Below are 11,155 nucleotides of genomic sequence, written 5' to 3'. Positions count from 1 at the left end.
GATGAAATGAAAGGAAAGAAAACAGTAGGTATTAATTTTATGAAGGGGGGGGGGGTATGAAATGGGTATTATCATAGTTGATGAGAGAAGTATGATATCCAATATTCTTGTTCTATAGACTATTTAGTACGGGCATTTCATGAGAGTCATGCATGGGCAAGGCAGGATTTGGACTAGGATAGAGGACAAGAACATAATAGACCGATCCCCTTATTATACTGGGTTCGAGCACGGGGGCAACCTCACTCGCGATCGAGTTAGTTTTTGAACGTGACAGCATCTTTGACAGTATGTTTCAGGTTTGTTTTGGAATGTCTTCTGCTTAGTTCAAGTAGTTTGCGATGGCTTCGAGTGGTGCTAAACCTCCTGCTGGTAGGAGCAGAGTCTCCGAGAGAGACATGGACTGTGATGCCGCTGCAGGATTTTTTCAAGGCGCGGGAGGGAACGATCTCGGGCCACAAACAGGAGTTACTCCAGAGGTGAGTTTTGTTGTTGTTGAAATATTCGAATCGCGAATCGTGTTGTGAGATTTATTTGTGCCTAGGCTACAGCAGATCACATTTCTTTCTCCTTGCGATCGGCGCTGAAGATAATATTAACCTTTTTCTGGTCTGTCTTTTCCTCTCCGGAGCCATCTTCTATGAAGGTAACCGTGGTGCTGCCAAGTCACCAAGTCGCGATCAGCAGCCCTGAAGTGGAAAATCGATTTTCCAACGATCTGGTTGGACATCAGCCACTAAAGTACTTCTGATTTGCCTGTAATGACAACAGCAGCCATCCTTGGACACCTTGCAAAGACAGGAAAAGCCACTGGTGGAAGCGACTGCTATGAGGTGACGATAGCAGTGCAGTGGTGATCGCTGTTTTGTCAAGTCGAAGGGCTAGCCAACCCAGAGGAAGCATAAAAAACGATGAGCAGTGCGTGTTATTTGTTGAGCGTGAAGAGTTAGAGGAGGACAGTGCAAACACATGGACGGAGTGGATGGTGTTTGAAGAACAGTATGCTGTGTTCCGGCTGGTGGTGATGGTGGTCTTTGTCAGCATGTATTCGTGCTGCTTCTTGTGCTGGAACACTTCTCGCCCAGGAAGGCAGATTGCGTGCTCCCTGGCCCTCAGTTGGCTATGGGGCATTTGTTCCAGGAACAGCACCCCAGAGCCAATGATGAGTCGTACCTTTGAAAAGTCGAAGCTTGCTGTTAATCGCAAGCGTAGCGCAGTGGATTGCTCCCTCTTCGAAGCACGAGGGCCAAAGCTTGCCGCTGTCTGCAGCAAAGTGTGTGTGCGGTTCTTTCGAACCTATGAATATACCCCCTGCACGTTCAGAGTGAACTATTTTCTAGTATATTTAACATCCTCAACCCGCCACCACCATGCGCTCTTGGCCGAACTAATGCACGAAGCATAAACACACCAGCACAGCAAGGACACTTCCGTTGACAGATATTGTTTACGCCTCTAGACCGCTGTTTCTTTTCTTCGAGCTCATCGTTAGAGGAGGATAGTAGCAGGATACTAATGATGATATAATAGAAGATTATAGACGGTTTATGGTCCGATATTGATGATTGAAGATGTAAGAAAGCAATGACAGTGATTGCGAAATGGATAATATTATCATGATTATATGCCAGTCTGGCAATGCCTTGTACTAGTGGACAGTATTGAAATCATCACTGCATTCGATGCAAATATTGGTATACCTTTGGTTTCAGTATTGGAAAAAAAGAGTAAGAGAACCTGGTTGATTTGGTTGCATCTGCGACTGGCTACCGGGTGTTGTGATCAGCAATGTTACCATGGGAGAAAATAAGAGCACAAGGATCTGTTGGGTCTTGTTGTGCCGGTGCGAGAACCCTAAGTGCATGGCAAAATAGAACTGTTTCATTCACAATGCAGAATGTCTTGCGGTACATGGCATTGATGACTGAACATCTCGCCAGCTCGCCCAAATGGGGATCATGCCCAAACGGAGGAACAAGACAACTTTCCAGCTCAGCTAGCTATATAGTATATACCGTGAAACGGATGATTAACTTGTGCCACGCATTACAGCTTCTGTCCCATTCGGCCCAGGCTTAGACACATCAATGCCAATAGCAGCTGATCCTCCATTACATGCTCATTGGCGATTTACGGCCACCTTCAACTGTATCCGCCGTCCCTCAGCTTCCGTCTTCGCAGATCTGGCTCGGCGCAGTACATTTTCTCGGCTAGGCTCAAAGAAGTCCCACAGAGCGGTCCAAACACCTGAAGGCAAACCAGTCAGAAACTGGCGCGGCTCAGAGTCTTTCTTTATGTTATTGTACGTAAGCTGTTTTTCGGCTTTCTTCACCCCATCGTCCAACTGCTCCACGAGACTCTGTACACGAGCTCTACTTGCTGCCAACTCCTGATGCAGATGCTGCACTTCCATTACAGGACCAAACTGCACTAAGCCAGGTTCCTTTCCAACTCAAAATGCCGTTGCCTCTCAGCAAAATACTGGTTTGCGAGCATGGGGAGCTCGTGATGCAGACGCTGCACTTCCATGACCGAACTGCACTAGGCTCAGCAAATACTGTTTTGCGAGCATGGGGAGCAGAGCGTCCAGACTCCACTCTCTTGCGAAAAGCAAACCTGGTGCCGTAGGACAGCTGTTTGTTTTCCTGGACTCATCCTGCCCTTGTAGAGCTGGGCAAAACGATTTCGACTTCGGGATCGAAATGATCGCTGCATCTCAAATATTCAGAGTGCCCCTAAACTACGTCCTTCCTCACGGGGAATAGCCTGGATCCGCTTGCTCCAGGCCGCTGTGGCTCCACACGAAGAAAGGAGTGAAATGACTTGTTTGCTTCGTCCTCCTGTTCTGACAGTGAGGAACGCAGCAATGATCCTGAGAAGGCATCCTGAAGTCGTAAAAAGGAAGACGTCTAAACAAAAACAAAACAGCTCAAATCAAAAGTCCTTGTGGCATTTTTTGTAGACAGGCTTGCACTGCGTGTAGATTTCGCGTGCTCTGCACTTCGCATGCGAGAAGTCACGCAAAGCCGAGGTGAGGTTGGTCGTGTGTGTGCAGCAGGATCCCACGCGACTGCGGAGTTGCCCCCTTGCTCGAACCCAGACAATAATAAGGGGATCGGTCTATTGATGAGCATCTGTTCAGGCAGAATCTGTGAAGAAGACATGGTAGGCACAACATCGGAGAGATAGTTGAGGAGGGAGATAAGGTCAGAGCCAGACAGCAATGCTTGAAACGTGTGGCGTACGTCGCAAGCGCGAATATCAGCATGGAGAGAGTTCCATGTGGTACTGCCAACAAAGGCGATAGAGCTACGGCCTAAGGGTTTTACCTCTGAAAACAACCGCACAAATTAACAAGCAGGTTGTCAGAGAAAAAGGGAGAGAGACGGGCAGGCAGACCAACGGACAGGCATATAATGAAATTATGGCGATAGTGATCCGTCTGACCTCAAAGGTTCATGGTGTGTGGAACAGCAGCAGTGCGAAATTGGGTCGGGTGCGGTATAGCCCATACCTCGCTGGGCAACGCATTCCAGAGTCTAGCTCCTTGTAACGCCAGACAAGCCTTACCCAGCTCAGCGCGCGTTGGCGGTGGTTTTAGACCCATAGATGATTGGAGCCGAGTAGGAGCGCCACTGGTTGGTTAGCAACAGCACTTGCAGTGTAGGACTGGCACGGGAGTAGGCGCAGCGCCAAACTAGGAAGATCAGCTTCTGGATGAAGATCTCCCGGACACAGTAGGCGCCGAGTTGGAGTAGCAGGTTTCTGGCAGAGGTGCGCGGCGAGCATCCGTACACAGCTCGACCCGCACGATTCTGCAGAACTTGGAGACGGTCCAGGTGCTTACCCGCCAGCGATGCTGAGAAGGCATTGGAGCCATACGAGAAATCGGGCATGATCGCAGACTTGAAGTATTGGATGCGGCTTTGCATGATGAGGCAGCAGCGCATCCGCCACAGAACACCGACTCTTGCGGAGGCGGTCAACGCACCTATCCAACTGGGTGTTCCAAGACGAGGGGCGATGTCAATGTGCACTCCGAGGTAGCCAGCAGAAGAGACAGATGGCAGCTTAGTCGCATGACACTATAGGTCCAGTTCAGTTTGTGTTTCTAGCTACCCAACCGGTACTACGAATTACTGACTTTTTGATGCTGTACATAGTGCGAATGTGTCGAATTTTCGCTCTGTAAACCATGGTCTTTTGCCGCACCGCGGTCGGAATAATCGCAAACTACTGCTGAAAACTTACGGAATCACCTACCATCGAAAAAACCGTGTGCTGCACATCATTTTTTCTAGAAGATCACGGTTGAATGCGCCTGGGTGAAGTTGAAATTTCAAGCGTGACGCACTTCATGCTAAAGGAGCATAGAGCACTGTACAAACAGCTGTAACTTCGGTCTGCCTACTTCAAATTCAACATAATTATTATGACGGCTCATTGGAAAGCTACTAGTATTGAAAGCAGCTTTCCACCGATGTTTCATTCGATATAGCGCAAAGTACAATACTCAAGCGCCGAAGTTCGAAGTCCAGGAAAGAGGTGAAGTTGAAATTTCAAGCGTGTGACTGTGACACATTTCATGCTAAACGAGCATAAATCACTGTACAAACAGCTTTAGCCCCATCCCTCACACAAACAAGTCAACAAAGAGGCATCTTTGGATTGAGGAGTGCTGGTTTCGAAACAACTGGTTTGAAGCTCAAAGTAGACCTGGTGTTAGCTCAGAGCAGAGCTGCTGTTAGCTCAGAGCAGAGCTGCTGTTAGCTCAAAGTAGAGCTGCTGTTAGCTCAAAGTAGAGCTGCGGTTAGCTCAAAGTAGAGCTGCGGTTAGCTCAAAGTAGAGCTGCTGCTAGCTCAAAGTCGAGCTGCTGTTAGCTCAACGTAGAGCTGCAATGCTAAATGGATGTAGCGCAAGGCAGAGCCGCAGCAAATAGCTAGATAACACCCGTTGTGAGAGTGGACCCATGAAACCAGCACTCCGTTAGCCATAGCAGCGGTGGTGGCTGCACCAATGTGGACTGAATGCCCGGAGTAGTTCGACTGGGATGGTACACCAGTCGCAGCGACAAGAGATCATACTTTTAATGTGAATGACTGCCTGGTCACCTGCTGTCTGTTCAAGAGTACGAACAAGAGTTGCTCCTGTCCCTAGCGACGAGTGACAAATGGGTAGCTAACAATGGCACGGACCGGGCAGTACGGCGGTACAGACGGGCCAATGTCACAAGTAACGCCTTTACCGAATGGGTCTGTCTTGGATGAAAGCAGGAAGAGTTGCAGGCGTCCGTCACCAGGGGAGCTAGTACAGCCCCGTGTGATGCCATTAGTGAATTCGGCACACCAAAGAAATCCAAAGAAGCAGCATGGCGGCTTGGTGGAGCAGCTTGTCATGGCCATTCAGGATACTACTTTTCCGGCGTGCATCTGTCAGGTGTCGTAGGATTGGCAGAGTTATAGGAAGGCGAGGGGTGAGTACAGCCGTATCATGGCATCGCTGGATGCCCTTCAACACCCTCTTCAGAAGCCACGCATCTACTAAGGGGCCGGCAAACCCATTCTCAAGGTGGGCTTTATGCACCGCACTCGCATACTCAGATACAGTTCAGGGCACGCTGATCATAGTTCACGCATGAATGTGTGTCCAGGAACGATGACTCGGGCAGCAAAAGTGAGCTTCCCCAGGAGGGACTCGAGTTGACGCTGGTCGATGCTACGCTCACTGATTGCAGCCATGAGTAGCGCACGGATCTCGGACAGCTTGTCCTCTGGTAGCCGAGCATCGTGGCGCTCGCAGTCTAGGACAATACCAAGGAAGGTCAATGATCGTGATGGCCCTTCGAGCTGGGATGGAGCAAAAGGAGTGCCAGGATACGTGAATTGCCGGAGGGGATGGTGAGTTGCTGGTTGGCTGCAGCCAAACCAGTGGAGATATAAAGAAAGTCATCGAGGTAAGGAAGCCGGTGATCTATAGCAAACTCGTGCTGTATGATCCAGTTGACTGCTGTGGCTACTGAGTCACATACGGCTGGGCTGGGGCGGAGGCCGAAAGGCAGAAATCGCTCGTAGTAGTAGGAGCCTTCCCAGAGAAGTCCTGAAGGCGGACTGGGATCTGCCGAAATGCACTGCGTACATCAAACGTGGACAAATACACAGGCTGTGGGCATGACATGATGATGTTGATCGCGTTGTCAATGCTCGCATAGGGCAGAGAGAGCGGCTCGGCAGGAATGCTGTTGTTTGCGCCGGTGCCTTCCGGACTAGAGATATGGTGGATCATTCGCAGCTTGCCGTTCTTTTTGGGGATGGCACCAATACGAGAGCGGCGCATGAACTGAAGTGGAGGTGACGGAAATGGGCCTGTGGTCTCGCTGCGGGCGCAGGAAGCAGCTAATTGCTCGGATATAGATGCCGAGTGAGTGAAAGCCAAGGGTAGATTATTGGACAAAACGGAAATGTCGTGTTGGCCGGCAGATCCAAGAGTAAAGCCACGGCGCAGGCCATGGAAACATACGCAACACATTATTGATCTGAGTGGTTACGTAACAGGCGGGCAAAGTGGTCAGCTAGCACTGTGGTGTCTGCAGAGTGTATAGGAAAGAAGCTACGTACCGAGTCAAGCGATTCAGTAGCCATTCTGCTAGGAGCGGCAGGTGGCCGATTGGCTCCGCGCTGCTGCTGGTTGCACATGATACATGTGTGGTCCTTGCCACACTGGCTGCAGGTGTGGGAGAAGCGGCACGACGACGAAGATCAGCGACCTCAATTAAAGTTGCGGCACATTACTTGGCCGTCGCTGGTATGGTTGCGACTACTGGAGGTAAGTGCTGCTGGCTTGGGGACGAAAAGGACACAAACCGCCCCTGGATGGACCGTCTTACATTGAGCGCATTTTGGGTGTGCATGGCCTGTGACAGCTATCTGCCAGAGGTTCACGTCGATGGTGTCCAACCTCTTCGTGCCTGGTTACTGGGCCACGAGCATCCGCGGCTGGCGGTTGTACTCTAGCCACTCGCTTGGGAAGAACTGGCGGTTAACAGTCTGGATCAACTGCTGGTACGCAATCAGTTCAGCAGTTCAGCAGTGCGGTGTAGCGCAGCAGCCGTGATAACAGACATGTATGTAGTTCATGCCTCGAGCCGGGTAGCTACATGTATAATTATCGTGAACCCTGCGACGCACCTGCTTCGCGTCATCCGACTCAACGATGTTCAGCTGGCTATCGTTATTCGGTCCGTGCACCAGCCGGAATGTTGGGTCGGAAGTGTGCAAGAATTTCAGGCAACAAACTTGAAAATCTACGAACTCCCTTCGCAAGATACTTTCTTGCACAGCCTTGAGCACAGCTGGTGCAGGTGGCTGATCGGGTGGGTTACAGGAGCTTGGCCTGGCGTAGTGGCGGCAGCAGCCGCATTGCCTTGGCCTCGGGTGAGGAGCGGCACAATGCTCTCCGATAATAATAATGGCCGCCGACAAAGCCTACTACACCTCGTCCCGTAGATCTACGAGAGCGCAGAGATCCGTTGAGCCCGCGTCACCTGAGCTGGCGGAGGAGGCATTGGTGCCAGTCGGGCTTCTGGGCTCGCGAGCCGTGTCCGCACTGTCATGTTGTTGGTTCTCCTGGACGGAGCACACCTGAGCTGGGCCCTCACTACAACGGGCTAGCTGTGCCAGCAGAGGGTTCTGTAAAATACTTCTACTAAGTTTCCTTTCGGATTCAAGCCGCGCTGAGAAAGCTCGCCGCGGAGGGCTTTGCCAGGCATTGCCTAGACAGTGTCGACAGTTAGGTCAGACATACTGAAGAAATACAGTGTGGAGGTGACACTCGGGCTGGCAGCAAAGCTACGAAAGGAAAAGAAACACTGCTGAAGCACGATCCGTTGTCTGGAAGAGCACAACAGGGCAAGCAAGATTTGTTTTTCTTTTCAGCAAAACGGGCTGGTGCCATGTGATTCCGCAGCAAAAACAAAGCGCATGACGTCAGTCTTGAATGCAGTACAAAGCAATGCAGTGCAGTGTGTGCGCTAGTTCGGATTGTTGCTAACAAGTGCTGGTGTAGTATCCCTGCTTTACAGTTTACACATGACTAGTAGTACATGTATTTTGCATGACTCTTATTGTTTAGAAGTATACAGTATACAGTACTTCCTACATTTACGATTGTTCTTCCATGATCCTTGCATGGCGCCACTACACACTGGAGAGTAGCTAGACCAACACTATCAGTAGTCTTCATTGTTTCCAAATACAATACTTGTGCCACTATGCTTCATTTGCAAGAGGTCCTTGTGCAGTTGTATGGACTTATCTTCACTGCGATATCAGTTTCATGCTCCAATGCTTCCTTTGTAGCACTGAGGCGTGCTGCGAGTAATCAATGGCATTTCCAGGTTGCTTGCTACACTATCACATACATTCTTTAGCTGTTTTTCTGCCTGCTGCTTGTTTCCCGCAATAGACACCAGCTGAAGCTTCCTAGCTGGCCCCCTTGCCAACGGCCTTGTTATATTCTGTATAAGTTCTCTAGTTTGCAACTCATACGAAAGAGTCGTGGTTGATTCGAGAGCAAGTTCACTTACGATTGATATAAGATAACCTCCAGGCCGTGCCGGAGTAAGTTCTGATACGTTAGTTGACTGACTGTGGGTAGTAGCCTCCTAGCCTTAGACCACGCACGCTACACTAGCACAGCTAGTACTGTAGTACACCAGTAATGGAGACATTGTCCGGTTCATTACATCACTGTCGCAGACCGTGTCAGCAGCAACTATCAAGGTGTACCTGGCTGCAACAAGGTATTACCTACTGTCTTATGGCTCATCAATATCATCAATAGAGGGACTGCGCTCCCAACGCCTCACGGCCGTCCTGAACTTGAAGGGCGTTGAGCGGAAGCAATTCGACACACGTCAGGCATATAGCTATGAATAGGATGAAGGCCGCAGACATCACACAACTACGTTACTTGTTTGACATGATTGTATTACTGCGTATTTTATAACAAAAATATTCGTGACACTTCGTTCAGTGCCTTCTCGCCTTTGGTTATGTAATCTTGTTACCTTTTTTGCGTTTCCTCTAGTGGTTTTATTGCACTTGTATCTTGACGTTATTTCTAACACCTTTCTATTTAAGAAAGGGTTTGCTCCCCACACCGGAGCTCGCGCTATTCCGCCGACTTTACTTGACACTTGACTGACTCACGACTGCCATCCAGAGCACACGAGAAGTCCATCGAACCTTCGACTCGGCAAACCTGCAAGAAAGCACCACTCCCTGCTCAATACACAGTGTTTCGGGGAATTCACCCCTCATCAGTTTAGCTTGAGTAGGCTGAGGAAGATTGTGCCTGAAGAGCACCACTTATATAGTGCTCTCCAGGCACAAACATCACCAGGGATACAAAATTACAGAGACGCTCCGTTTCCAGCGCGACAAACACCTCGTGAACACCGGATAGCAGCGTGAGTCAGTGTCGCTCCTGGACGGTGAGACAGACGTCGAGAACCCTTGGTCATTCGCAACGCTGTCACCTCCAAACCAACTAGTCCCAAGCCCGCACCCAAGTTGGGTGGTGTGCTGCTTTGCTGCTTCGAATTGTAGTTAGACCGCTTTGTCAAATGTCGTACTGGTCTCGTCATCGTCCATTAACAATCGACATTCTTTGTTCCGTTGGGACTGTAGCTATTGCTCGTTTTCGTTGCGCTTGCCTTCCCCTCTTTGGTCTTTCCATAACCTTGAACCTTCCAAGTTGGAAGGCTGTCGGTTAGCGCTACGGAGATGTGTTGAAGCTAGGTGTCAGCACGTCGAATGTCTCAGTACTCTTGTCAGTTGTGTGCCTAATTATTGCACTTTCTGACTGTATATTAACCCTCATGCCACACAAGAGAGACGAGCCTGTGGGGTGTCGCAAGCGTTTATTCCAGCATGAATAATCATGAGCCTGCGATCGGTAATCAAGTATGACGTACATGTACTCAGTATGAGGTCATGATTATAAATGATGTACACATATCACGCATCAGAGAGGCAAGGACAGCAGAAGCGACCCGCGGGGTCGTGCGCCGTCGGAACGGCTACGTGTACTACTAGGTTGCTATGGCAGCGGAACACTAAATCTCAGTACACATGAATAGTTCAATGGTGCCGATGTGCGTGCACTATGCGGCGCCCATCGGCAGCACCCGTGCCTCCTGCCTTTTAAACGGTGCGGGAGGGTGGGAAACAATTTCTGCGGCGGGCAGGCACAACAAACAACTGGTGAATGTCTTTACGTGTTCCTGCCTTGCGAGGGTGGCCTTGGGTGAGCTTGCACCCAAGGCGGATAGGTGGCTTATACGGCATGCCGTACGCGCATCGCGGTTGCGAATGCTTGCGTGGGGCCCCGCGCGGGAGCCCGGCAGTGCGTACGACTTTAGCGGAGCTCGTATGAGACTTAGCCGGTTTTGGCGTGTCTGCGGACGGCATCTCCATGCGGGAGATGCGGCTCTGTGACATGTAGGTTAACTACGGTTTGCGCAACGCAAACCAACATTTATACAGTCCATTCAGAAAAAGATGGACTTCTTGCTTTTGGCCATAAATGGGTCAAACTTTGGGTTTTTTTAGAATATTTTTCTGCAATCCCCTATGGAATCCTCTTCCAATTATGTTTCCGAAGTCTATTTGTCCAAAAAGCAAGCCATAACAAGAATAGGATATCGGCCAGGGTTTGTCCCAGAAGCATTGAATTGGGAAAACCATCAAAAACCAGGCGGTTTGACCCTGCCTGCAACAGTGCATTGTGGGGTATTGGGGGGTTCAAACCCAGTTCAGGTACCCTTTTGGACTCTTTTTCAAAGTTCAAATTTCGCAGCACTGCACTGTGTCAATGAAATCACGAATAATCGCCAAATACGGGAGCTCGCCAGAGCCAGGGTCCATCTTTTTCTGAATGGACTGTAGTATCCAGTTACCGTGATGGAGAGTTACTCATAACTCGTATCCTTATGTCCTTTTCCTTATTATTATTATTTTGCTTGTTCGCGTTGGCATCAACCTGCATAAAGCAGGTATATAGCCTTCGCTTAAGCTGCCATAAAAAAAGAAATCTCATCCTAAGCGTGAGGGCTAGAGGAAAAGATAACGATAACGAGATACAGAATACAAAGAAA

The 11,155-nt window shown here is 49.7% G+C and overlaps 1 long non-coding RNA gene across 1 annotated transcript in view; it reads right to left on the bottom strand.

Moving 5' to 3' along the window:
• Nucleotides 1-9,091, bottom strand: part of LOC135812756 (uncharacterized) — a 12,013-nt gene extending 2,922 nt beyond the window's left edge. Inside the window, exon 1 of the long non-coding RNA XR_010552955.1 lies at nucleotides 8,582-9,091. This is a non-coding gene — a long non-coding RNA (uncharacterized LOC135812756). The remainder of the gene's footprint in view (nucleotides 1-8,581) is intronic.
• Nucleotides 9,092-11,155: the final 2,064 nt, after the last annotated feature.

The sequence above is a fragment of the Sycon ciliatum genome, chromosome 3 (assembly GCF_964019385.1).
Source record: "Sycon ciliatum chromosome 3, ocSycCili1.1, whole genome shotgun sequence".
Lineage (NCBI taxonomy): Eukaryota > Metazoa > Porifera > Calcarea > Leucosolenida > Sycettidae > Sycon > Sycon ciliatum.
Note: the sequence above shows the minus strand (reverse complement) of the source record. Positions and strands in the feature narration are given on the sequence as shown.